The sequence below is a fragment of the Ipomoea nil genome, unplaced genomic scaffold (assembly GCF_001879475.1).
Source record: "Ipomoea nil cultivar Tokyo-kokei standard unplaced genomic scaffold, Asagao_1.1 scaffold2441, whole genome shotgun sequence".
Lineage (NCBI taxonomy): Eukaryota > Viridiplantae > Streptophyta > Magnoliopsida > Solanales > Convolvulaceae > Ipomoea > Ipomoea nil.
In genome coordinates, this window is record NW_017618869.1 from 224,876 (window position 1) to 236,420 (window position 11,545).

The following is an 11,545-nucleotide window of genomic DNA, read 5'->3' on the forward strand; positions in this document are numbered from 1 at the left end:
TTGAGTTGGTCAACTATGAGCAACCTATTTTTCCTTCTTGATTTGAGTCGGTCCTATTTGTCTTCTTGGTATTTTTCCTTCTTGATTTGAGTCGGTCCTATTTGTCTTCTTGGTTTGAGTACCTACCTGTGATCGTCCTCCGCCGACTAAGATGTGATTTACCCCCCGTGTACATTCCTGGGTAGCATTAAAGAAAATTCTATTAATGGCATTTATTAATTCAAGAGCCAACCGGCCTATTTGCCTTCTTGATTTGAGTCGGTCTTATTTGCCTTCTTGGTTTGAGTTGGTCAACTATGAGCAACCTATTTTTCCTTCTTGATTTGAGTCGGTCCTATTTGTCTTCTTGGTATTTTTCCTTCTTGATTTGAGTCGGTCCTATTTGTGATTTGAGTCGGTCCTATTTGTCTTCTTGGTTTGAGTACCTACCTGTGATCGTCCTCTGCCGACTAAGATGTGATTTACCCCCCGTGTACATTCCTGGGTAGCAATAAAGAAAATTCTATTAATGGCATTTATTAATCTCTATCGCTAGAAAGAGGGCTTGAACCTCTGACCTTGTGGTTAACAGCCACATGCTCTAACCAACTGAGCTATTCTAGCTTTATATTTTATTCGGAAGAAATTTACATTAATCCTCAATAGTACAAAGCAAATCGTTACTTGAGTTCCCTTTCCTCAGAGAAACCCAGGACGATGTAGCAAAAAAAAAAAAAAAAAAACCTCCATTACATAAATTATTCTCACATTGTTAAAGTTTAAGCATTATATATAAGGTTCACAAATCTTAGGAATAATAAACAAGGTTGGGTGTAATTTTTCTCTGGGATACAAATCATGGAATTAATGTTTGATGAAGAAAAAAATGGACTTCCAGAGTGCATGTTAGTTTTTTTAGGAAAAATTATTTAAAGATAATAAACGATGGTATTTACGTGTATGTGTATAATATTGTAACAATAATGAAAAAAAGGTAGTAGTATATGTATACTTGCTGTTAACCCCATTCATTCCTTAATCATTTATAAAGCATAATAGTTAGTTAATTAGTATGTAGTAATTATTACATAATAATTTAGAAAGTTAAATGTAATTAACAATTATTTGTAATTAGTGTTCACTAATAAAGAAAAATAAATATATAATTATTAGGAATCATAAAAGTAATGAAATTAGTAATAATTACATAATGTGTACATTTTTTTTAGATAGATAAGATTAGTAATTATTCTTTAGTTGTATTATAATATGATAAGATAATTTATGACTACATTAATAATGTTAAACAATTTATAGTCAAATTATTTATAAAATAATATTACTTAATACGTAAAAATTTAAGAAATAATAATAATAATAATAATAATAATAATAATAATAATAATAATAATAATAATATGCATGCTTGCAAATAAAAGAGAGTGATAAAGTGTTATTTTCATAATTATGATTCATTCAACAAGTTAAGTTCATCATACATGTTACGTTGTCAATCAACCGACCATGGATAAATATTCTCAACATTATAGTTACCAATCAACATCATTAGTACGACGTTGTTCTATGTATTGATTAATACAACATCATCTCTTGCATCAATTTGGAAATATGTTAGTATTTCCTCCCACAGTTGCATAAATAATGTTGCATCGAAGTAGAGCTCTAGTTTTTTTATTCCCAACAATTAGCTTTAAAGTGTCACTGAAGACGCTAGAGTTGTTAGGAAATGTACACAAAAAAACATGCTAGAGAAATGTAAGAAGAAGTCAGTAAATAAAATATCAATTTGACGGAATTTGAATGTATAAGTTAATGTATATTGTTTTTTATCGCTGAAGGTTAGTTGAGAGAAATCAATATACCAAGAACAATGTCATCTTTGTAGTTTATTAAATGATAAGGATGGTGTGTAGGATAGTGGACATCACCTTGACACTTATTTGGTCTAAAATATAACAAAAGAAGAAAAAGAATTAATATATGGAGTTAAGTGTATAAACTATAGTTTATGGATTATAGTGTAATTCTACCTTGTTCATATATAATGGCGAGATTTTCTGTATTCCCCATAATGATTAGGCTCTAGTTTCATCTCGCCGTTAAAGTAGGTGGAACTGTTGTAGCCTTAGTAGAAAAAAGTTTCAAAAGTGAAGAAACCAGTATGTCTAAAAAGCAGTGTTGCAAAAATCTTGTCTAGGCACCGATTAATCAGCGCTTTGGCGCTAGGCATTGACCGGCCGTCTAGTGTATCATCATAATCGGTGGTTTAGGCGGTTGTCCGACTAGTTTGCCTAAGCGGACTAGGCCGTCTAGGCATCGACTAGGTCGCCTAGTCGGCCGATTAATTATTGTTCCCTTTTTTAAAAATATGTTATTTCACTCGAAACGACATCACTTTGAGCGAAATAACCCTAAATATTTCAAAATCTAAATGTTTTTTAGGTTAATATTTAATATTTTTGTATTAACTATTAAAGTATTAAATAGTTTATAATTATCTAGTCTTAAAAAAATTTAAAAAATTTAAAAATTTTGTTAAAAAAAAATACATGGGCGCCTAGGAACCGATTAGGGATGTCAACGGGGCGGGGCGAGGCGGGAGGCTGCCAGGGTCGTTGAAGCCCTACAAATTTAATACTGGCTCACTCCACTAATTTGTAGTAGTGGCAAGACCAAGTCGAATCCCAAGAGAACTAATGAGTCTCATTTCTTTAATTAAAATAAAATGACTCAAAGTAGGGAAAATTGGGAGATTTGAGAAGAATAAATAAAATAGACAATAATTAATAACGAGTTCAGAGATGTTGAATTCTGATTCAAGGAAGAATGAACGTTAAAGATGTGACTTAGATCATTGGCTCTTACAAGTAAAGTTCAGATTCTTTGGACGGTTATACCAGTTTTCTTTGGAACTACATGCACTGGACTTACCCATTCACTATCAGAAATCGGGTAAATTATACCCGCATCCAAGAGTTTAAGAACCTCTTTAAATACCACATCCTTCAATGTTGGGTTGAGTCTTCTCTGTGGCTCCCTTACTGGTCTGGCACCTTCTTCCAAATGGATTTTATGCATACAAACAACTGGACTTATACCTTTTATATCAGCTAAAGTCCAACCCATTGCAGTTTTGTGTTCTTTCAACAGCGAAACCAGCTTATCTTCTTGTTCCTGTAAGAACTTATTTGAGATAATAACGGGTAATGTCTCTCCCTCACCTAAGTATACATACTTGAGGTGATCAGGCAGAGTTTTCAACTCTAAAGTTGGAGCCCGCAACACATATGGCAATAATTTTTCATGAGTTAAAGAAAAATCAGCATTTGCAAAATTTAAACCAGATATTAAAGCTGATAAAACTTCACAAGAAGAATCAACAAACTCATCTAAATCAAATTCAGCTTCTAAATCAAACAAATTTTCAGCAAAACTATCTTCAAAAACATCTTGCACTATTGAATCAATTACATCCACATGATAAAGAGAATGATAATCATCAGGATACTTCATTGCATCAGAAATATTAAATTTAGCAATTTCTCTATTAAACTCAACAGAAAGAATACGCTTATCAACATCTATCTTTGTTTTAGCAGTTTTCATAAATGGTCTACCTAACAAATTGGAGTTGATTGATCTATTGCATCATCATTCATTTTCAGAACATAAAAATCAATAGGAAAAACCAGTCCATTAACTTGCACTAAAACATCCTCTACGACTCCAACTGGATGCACACAAGAACGATCAGCTAATTGAAAAACTATTTTAGTTTCTTGCAAAGAATTTATATTTAAAGCTTGATAAATGGAAAATGGCATGACATTTATTGATGCACCTAAATCTAACATGTCACGCTTAATCTCTTTATTACCAATTATACAAGGTAGGGTGAACATACCTGGATCCTTGCACTTTTTAGGCAGATCATTACTTATCATGGATGAAACATTCTTACCCAATATGATAGTCTCCTTACTCTTCAACTTCCTCTTATTGGTACAAAGTTCCTTTAGAAACTTTGCATACTTAGGAATTTGCTTTATGACCTCTAGTAAGGGGATGTTGATTTCTACCTTTCTAAAGGTTTCCAAAATCTGATTTTCATGTTCTTCTTCTTTTGATTTTGCTAACCTTGAGGGAAAAGGGGGTAGAGATGAATCATATTGACCACAAGAAGATTCATAACTTACCTTGGATTTTTCATTAGCCGTAGACTCACTTTCCTCCTTTGATTTTTCCTCTTTTTCCTCTTCCACTGATAATGGAGATTCAGGCTGAAGTTGCTTACCACTCCTCAATGTGATTGCATTCATATTTTCTTTAGGGTTTACCTCCGTTTGTGATGGTAGTTTCCCCGAAGCTTGGGCTTCCAACTTGCTAACAGATGTGGCTAATTGGGAAATTTGATTGCCCAATTGTTGAATACCAGCTCTTGTTTCTTGTTGAAACTGTTGAGTGTTATTAGCAAGTGCTTTAACAATTTCATCTAAAGACATACCTGAATTTGAAGCTTGGGGTTGAGATTGCTGAGGTGTTTGGAATTGTCTAAAATTCTGATGTTGAAACCTTGGTTGCGCCCCTTGATTCCCATAGCTCAAGTTTGGATGATCTCTCCATCCGGGATTATACTGGTTTGAAAAGGGATCATATTTTCGGCTGGGTTGTCAAGGAAATCCACCTATTGCATTCAACTTTTGATTTGGATTTTGCAATGTTGGGCACATGTCTGTGGGATGCCCAACAAATGAACATATTCCACATACTCCCGTATATTGCATTTGTCCTATAGCCATTTGGTGCACAAGAGTAGTCAAATCTGAAATTTTATTTTCAAGTTGAGAAGTACTTACCTCGTTAACTCTTAGAATAGATCCATCCGCACGTGTCCCATATTGTTGAGAATTTTCTGCCATGGTTGATATTAATTGTCTAGCATCCGTGGGTGTCTTGTCAGCCAAAGAACCACCACTAGCTGCATCTACCATACTTCTATCCGTAGGTAACAACCCTTCATAAAAGTATTGTATCAGGTGTTGGTCTGAGATTTGATGGTGTGGATAGCTAGAACACAACTCCTTGAATCTTTCCCAATACTCATACAATGTTTCACCTGTACATTGTCTTATCCCATATATTTCCTTCCTAATATTAGTTGCCCTAGATGCAGGGAAGAATTTTTCTAGAAATAGTTTTTTCACATCATTCCACGTGTTAACTGAATCGGGGGGAAGATTATAGAGCCAATCTTTTGCTTTATCTTTTAATGAAAATGGAAATGCTCTAAGACTTATATGCTCATCAGTCACCCCACGTGGTTTCATACCTGCACAAATTACTTGAAACTCTTTCAAGTGTTTATGTGGGTCTTCGCCAGCCAAACCTCGAAAAATAGGGAGTAAATGAATCAAACCAGATTTTAAAGCAAACTCAACCTCAAAATTTGGTATTGTTATACATAGAGGTTGTTGGTTTAGATTCGGTGCAGCTAACTCCCTAAGTGTTCTATTGTTTGGTTCAGCCATTCTACTTACAACCTCCTCGTTTACGGTTGAATTTACCTCTTCAGAACTTGAGGAGCTATTTCTTTGCTTTGTTTCTTTCCTTAGTTGCCTTGCGACTTTCTCAATCTCAGGGATATATTGCAATTCTCTTGAATGAGAGGAACGAGTCGTGCAACACTAAGGATAACAGAAACAATCACAAAGAAAAACTCAAGAAACGATTTTAGTTCCCCGACAACGGCGCCAAAATTTGGCAGGGTCGTTGAAGCCCTACAAATTTAATACTGGCTCACTCCACTAATTTGTAGTAGTGGCAAGACCAAGTCGAATCCCAAGGGGACTAATGAGTCTCGTTTCTTTAATTAAAATAAAATGACTCAAAGTAGGGAAAATTGGGAGATTTGAGAATAATAAATAAAATAGACAATAATTAATAACGAGTTCAGAGATGTTGAATTCTGATTCAAGGAAGAATGAACGTTAAAGATGTGACTTAGATCATTGGCTCTTACAAGTAAAGTTCAGATTCAAGTACCTAGCCAAAGACTAATTAGGATAGCCTTAACTAGCATTTGATCTCCCTGAATTAATTGATTCAAACCAACATCTGTTATTGAATAAACTGGGGACGATAGCGTTCCATATTCACCCAATAACATCATTACACTTTAATGGAAAATAACTAAGCCTAAATCACAGATTGAGATAGCTACAACTTGCAACTTAGTCTTCCTGTCCTTTGTGTACTAATCACAGCAATATAATTAATACAAGCTACTCGGTCTAATCGTTTATGACAATTACGAATCATAAACTCATAGATAGCAATGATAAACAATAATAAACTAAGTTGTCAATTTAATTTATTATCAGTCTTCCTGAAAAATTAACTTTGGAAGAGCAGGAAGTACATGAATCCAACAAATTAATTGAAATAGAACCTCCCTAAATTCACAACTAAAACTTCAAATTCCTTGAATCAGATTAAAGAGAATCTAGCTAGACATAGAGCAAACTATTCTAAAATATTAAGAATTTTAAAGGAACAATTTGCCAAATACATCAGAATAGCTCTCCTTTTATAGGGTTCCAAATCAATAATCTTCCCTAAAATTACTGCTCTTACCGCATCTTTCTCTACCAACTTCATCTTTAAAAAGCTTGTTTAAAATTTCCTTCGTGAATGAACCGAAAGAAGCGTCGTTGTTCCGAAACCCTTTCCTTCTCCTTCGCTGCTTCTTTCGCTCGCCCATCTGCAACCTGTGTAACAAAACAAAAGACAAAAATTAAATAAAATACTAAACGTACGCATAGCAAACAAATAAAATAAAGAAAAGAAAGCAAAGTTTAACTAGGATTATTAAAGAAGTGGGACCCTCTCAACTTATTTATATAATATAAGTTTAATTATTAATTAAGTTTCATAATCCTAATATAACAAAATATACTAATAATAATGAAATATAAAATATAAAAAAAAATAAAAATAATCTATAAAATCTTATTTAAATCAAGATATAAAATAAGCTCATCAGAGGCATACTCTTGATCCCCGCCGCCGACTTTCTCCCACACTCCCTGTCCCCATCCCCATCCCACGAGGGTTATTCGGGGACAGGAAATCCCCAACCCTATTTATAACTTATAAAAGAATATTAAAATTTTAAAAAATATTTAAATAAATAACTCATATACATTCATCTTCAACTTTGTACTATTAAATACGGAGTATTTCACAACTAAACATGTTATCCAAAGATGTCAATTCATAAGTATGACATACCATGAAAATAATGCTTCCGAAATTATACACTATGTACAAAGTAATACATATATGTGTATGTTGTGTGGCTATAATGCATAAATAAATAAATAAATATATATATATAGAGAGAGAGAGAGAGTGTGTGTGTGTGTGTGTGTGTGTTGAGTTCAAATGAGGACCACTATATTATAGAGGACCGTGAGGACTGATGTAGTCGTGTGCCATTAGTTTGTATGTCGTGTGCATAGCTGAATGTTGTCGTGTGCCATAATTTGTATGTCATGTGCATAGGTTTGTTATAATAGAGCCTGGGTTAGAAACCTGATGTTTACATGTATTCTTGTGTGTTATTGTGTATTAAGTTCTGTGCCTGATACTAATTTATCGTGTGCCCGTAATCAGTCCACACAGTTCTCTATATATTGTGGTCCTCATGTGAACTCAACCATATATATATATATATATATATATATATATATATATATATATATATATATATATATATATATATATATATATATATATATATGAGTTAATACCTACAATGGTCCTCCGAGTATTAGCCCTATACCAGCTATGGCCATCTGACGTTTAAACGACCACGAGAGGTCGTCCTAGTTTTAAAAAATAACCACCAGTAGTCCTTCCGTTAAATTTCCTGTCAAAATGGTGTTAAGTTGGAGGGAAAATTTGTCCTTTTACTTTATTTTTCACGTCTACACCCATCTGGTGCAGAAGATTTTGGAAGTATATGACGATGCCTTGTTGTTGTTGCCCAGAACAAGAAAAGCGAAGCCTCCCAGTAAATTTATCCAATTTCAGCGATGGTGTTGCTGCTTTGGTATTGGTCAATTGTTTAACCGTGATTGCAAAGATCAGGGGCGGCGGAGAACTTCTAAATCCGGAAAGCGGTGATGGTTGAGTTGAAACTGCTGACTTCAAAGTAGGACAAGGCGGTGGCGCACGATGGCGTTTAGACTTACGGTTGAAATTGAAAATGGTGGGTCGCATTAATCATGAGAGGGGGATACGTAAGCACGATCCAGTGCTATGAATTTCGCGAAATAATCTTTGATAAAGTCCTTTGTGCTTTTGGATTTGCAGACAGGGTCGTCTATGCCGGCACTGAGGAGAGACCTCGCTACCACTAATCTCCTTGAACCACCGCGACATGCTGAAGTTCAGACGTTAACCACCATATTCACCAATCACCTCCGCTCTGGCCGCCTTGGAAAGGCCGTCTCCGTCCTCTTTGCCGCTCCATTCCCCTTTCCGTCCTCTCTCTACACTCATCTCTTCAGAACCTGTGCCTCAAACAAAGCAACTGTCGATGTTCGGGAAGTGGAGTCCCACTTGGTCACCATCTCCCCGAACCCGCCACTGTTTTCGCTCAATACAGCTATAGAAGCTTACCAAAAAAATTACCTGTTTGAGGGATGCCCAAATGTTGTTTGACGAATTGCCTCAACGAGACGGTAGGTCTTGGAATGCGATGATTACTGCTTATTCGCAAAATGGGTATGTCGAGGGGGCGTTGGGAATGTTTCTGTACATGCGTAAGTCAGGGGTTTCTGCTAATGAGATCACATTTGTAAGTGTTCTGGTGTCTTGTGCTTCTCTAGACCGTTTGGATTTTGAGACACACTACAAAAAAACGCGAAAATAGCGACGGACAATTTCCGTCGCTAAACAGGTAAAATCCGTCGCTAAACTGTTTAGCGACGGAATTTGTCCGTCGCTATAATGGGCGTCGCTAGAATTTAGCGACGCAATTTATTTCCGTCGCTACCCTTAGCGACGGATATTTCCATCGCGAAACAAAAATAATCCGTCGCTATATTTTTCATGGCTACGATTTCGACGTCAAAAATTGCAACGGAGTAAAGACGGATATTTCCGTCGCTAGGTCTAGCGACGGAATATCCGTCGCTAAGCCCACAAAATATTCGTAACTAGATTCATACCACGACGATCTGGTGACGGATGTTACAACGGACTAGCGACGAATTATTCCGTCGCTAAATATAGTGTCAGACATGTCCGTCGCTAAGATGTAGCGACGGATATAAGTCGTCGCTAGGTTGTTTTTATTATTTGAATTTTGTGCCATATAGCTATGGTTTAGGGCCGACAATATCCATCGCTAAATTAAATATCGCATATTATATCTGCATTAAACTTATAATATACTACAACAATAATATAATTAGAATTTCCAAAAAAAAGTAATATAATTATAAAATATATTATATTTAAACATTCATACTCCATAACAATAACAAAAGTAAAGCACTGTATAATGTTATATCGTTTGCAACAATATCAAACATATTAATAAACATTGCCTAATCATCTTCTAAATTTTCATCATTTGAATAAGCACTTAGCAGAATGTTCAACTTGAGTAGTTGGAGGTGGTGGCATAGAAGTGGATAACATCCCATTGCGACGCAACTCATCCATCTAACTTGCAATCTGAGCCGTCCTTTGATATCTCGCAACTTGTAGTTTAGCCTCCATCCCACAAGCGGTTTAGCTGGAGAAAACACAAGTGCCGGTACCCACAGGCGGTTTAGCCGGCCAAAGACATTCAAATAATGAAGCATGCATATTTTCATAAACCTCCGGTACCCACAGGCGGTTTAGCCAGCAAATAAAGAACAAAAGAAAAATTTATAATTGTTCAAACCTTATCAATCGAAGCAGAACTTGAATAATCTTGAGTGTAGTAATGTGATTCCTAGCTAATAGTTTTGATTCTCGACTTGAAACTGCAGTTATACCACGATAGTATTGGCCGGTTGGACATCCATTTTGAGCTCAAAGAAATAGCAAATGAATCACAATAGCTAACCATAATATAGACAAGATTGAAACACTCATGTTTTACACAAATATGCATTTTTAAGTTAAACCGCAAGTGGCTCATGATAATGTTTTTTTTTTTCCATCAAGTAATATAGTTCCATACAACTCTTCCACATTCTTTTAGTTTCATATCAGTGATTACACAGTAGTGAAAAAGAAACCTGAAATGGGATGAAAAACTGACACATACATACAGAGATCCATAAAGCTTTTTTTTTTTTTCAAATGCATATGGATAGGCTCCTAAGTTAAATAAATAAAAAAAAAATAACACTCAAAGTAAATCATCAAATGATTTGAAGGTAAAACTAAAATCAATACCAATGAATCGTGCTTCGAAAAACTAATCTTAAAAAAGACGCAATATTATCCCACAGTGATAGTACTTCAGGCAGGCAATCTTCAAACAGTATACAAAATAAATACTAAATGGCAAAATAGTTAATGGTAACAAAATTTGGGACTTTAGAAGTAGTCTGCAATGATCAGTAATGTCTTCTTTTCCAACTTAATTTTGGTCCTTAAGGACTAATGAGTATATAAAGCGGGAAAAATCACACAAAAATACAACTTATAATCTCATTTTGCAATGTGTTGCAGATTCATCAGCGTACTCCAATATTTGTTGGAAGTCCAGAAGAGATTGAGAGGCTAAAGAAGTACTTAAAATGTATCAAACATAAACAGAAACACTTAAAATGTATGTGCTAAACATAGATGAGCATTAAATTCAACATCAATCAGTAATTGTGCATAAATCTTGTCAGCAGCCTACGGAATAAAAAACTTTGCGGAATAAAAAACCTATTTTAAACTCCAACCCTATTCTTGAACCCATTTTTCCTAATAACAATTCAAACCTAAATTAATATAATCTTATATTTATTGATTGGTTACCAACTTTCATATATTATAACCTTTAATTTTAAAATACTATAATCATATTCACGCAGAATTTTTTTTGAACAGAGAAGAGCAATAGCCCAAACCTGAGTGAATAGAGCGGGAGGGGAGGCAGCGGTGGGTGGAGCAGGCCGCACCGTCGGCAATCGGCGAGAGAAGAGCAGTCGGCGGTGGTGGGAGGAGAAACTTCACTCGTAGATGTGTATGGGAAATGCCAGGAAATGGATGCAATTCTCATTGAGTTTTTTCTTCTGTTTTAACTGAGCATTCATCTCCCAACATGGATTCTAGGGCTTATAAGGAAGAAATATAGGTGAAATGACAATTTTGTCCTCAAACTTAACGCCCCTTTGACAGCAAACTTAACGGAAGACCATAGGTGGTTATTTTTTAAAACTAGGAGGACGTCTCGTGGTCGTTTAAAAGTTGGATGACCACAACTGGTATATGGCTAATACTCGGAGGACCATATATATATATATATATATATAATTTTCTTCCC

General features: G+C 35.1%; 1 non-coding gene across 1 annotated transcript; it reads right to left on the minus strand.

Moving 5' to 3' along the window:
• Positions 1-529: 529 nt before the first annotated feature.
• TRNAN-GUU lies at positions 530-603 on the minus strand. Its single transcript has one exon. It is a non-coding gene; the product is annotated as a tRNA-Asn (tRNA).
• Positions 604-11,545: the final 10,942 nt, after the last annotated feature.